The 1614-nt window shown below is 37.1% G+C and overlaps 1 long non-coding RNA gene across 1 annotated transcript; it reads left to right on the forward strand.

The window, feature by feature from the left end:
- LOC132610543 (uncharacterized) lies at positions 1 to 1085 on the forward strand. The gene is made up of 2 exons (XR_009571167.1): positions 1 to 589; positions 743 to 1085. It is a non-coding gene; the product is annotated as an uncharacterized LOC132610543 (long non-coding RNA).
- Positions 1086 to 1614: the final 529 nt, after the last annotated feature.

Here is a 1614-nt window from a genome sequence, read left to right on the forward strand (position 1 = left end):
CATCCTTCCGTTTTAGGGGCTCCGGCTCCATTTTTTTTCTTTGACAGAGATAAGCATACACAGATAGAGACAAAAGGAAGCATACACAGATAGGGGGAATCATTTCTGGATAGGAGGGATTATTATAAAAAGAAAGATGATAGATCATCTTCTTCATTTTTTTTTCCCCACTCAAAACCGTGACCCACCACCTCCACCACCTCCATTCCTTTCCACCATCTCCCTCCACCCCATTCACCACCGTTAAACCATCCCTTTCTGCCTGATCCACCACCGTTTCTCAACCACCACGTCACCAACGTCGTAACCCACCTGAAACCGGTCACCAAAAATCATAAGACCACCATAGAAAAACACATACAACACCAAACAGATCCTTAAACCCCCCATTTTAAACCAGCACCAAAACCCAAAAACTCGAAAACCCGTCTCCATTTTCTCAAAAATCGCCCGCTCAACTTGAGCAAAAGAAAAAAAAGAGTTAAATGCTGTTAAGTTAGTCGATTCATCGTCTGTTCGTTGGGATTTCGCGTTGAGGTCATCGGATTCCGGTCAAGGCGTCGCGTCATTTGTTCCGTTCGATTGGAAGGTCCATTTCAATCCCATTACTATTTTTAATATATTGCACATTTGAAATTTTTAAAATTGTTGAATGTTTACTGATTTTGTTCTCGTTAATGCATATGGATTATGGAAATTAGAATCATCGTTGGTAAAATTGTTTTTTTTTTTTTTTTTGCAGTTTTGGGTAAAATTAATTCAAAAATGGAGATTTTGATTAGGGACACTGGGGTTGGTTATAAATTCAGATTAATATCTCATTGAAGCTTTGTTTTACAATTAAGGCCCGTAGGCAAACGTTAGGGTCATTTAATTTGCGTGTGTTTGCTTTTTGCTCGCTTTTACATATTATGTATTCATTCTCGGGTGGGATGTCCCGGAAGAAAACTAAAATGTAAAAATGGAGGCCGCGGTTACGGTGATAAAATTAGGGGTAATGTCGTTTTCTTTATACTCTTCTCTGTTTGGATATTCTGCTTTGTTGTAATTAATGGAGGTCTTGTTAATTTAATTATTCGGTCGTATATTTGCTCAATATATTTTTTTTAAAAAACAAAAGAATCAGGCCAAGACTAACGGTTAAGGACATACTTATTAATTAATTGTGAGATGAGTGAGACGAAATGCGAATTATTTCAAATCTCGTTGTCCAAGGAAAAGAAAAGAGCGGAAAAACCAAATTTTAAGGGAGCGAGATGGGTTGCGAATTTATTCAAAACCCGTTGTCAAAAGAGTGAAAATTAATAATAACCAAATAATAATAAGTCTCGGATTTTAGAGACAAATAATTGTCTTTAACGCTAGACGAGCTTTAGGCATGTTTTAAGACGTTTGTTTCGATTAAGAATGCGGTTACGCATCTTATTTCGAGACCCTTTTTTAATAACTCAAGGATGCGGTTACGCACCTTGGCTAAACTCGTTTTAATAATTAAGCTTGTTTCGAGTAAGAATGCAGTTATGCATCTTATTTTGAGACGCTTAAAAGATCCGGAATGCGGTTACGCATCCGAGTTAAAACCAATAAATGTTCAACAATAAAAGTACGAGCAAA

This window comes from Lycium barbarum, chromosome 9 (genome assembly GCF_019175385.1).
Source record: "Lycium barbarum isolate Lr01 chromosome 9, ASM1917538v2, whole genome shotgun sequence".
Lineage (NCBI taxonomy): Eukaryota > Viridiplantae > Streptophyta > Magnoliopsida > Solanales > Solanaceae > Lycium > Lycium barbarum.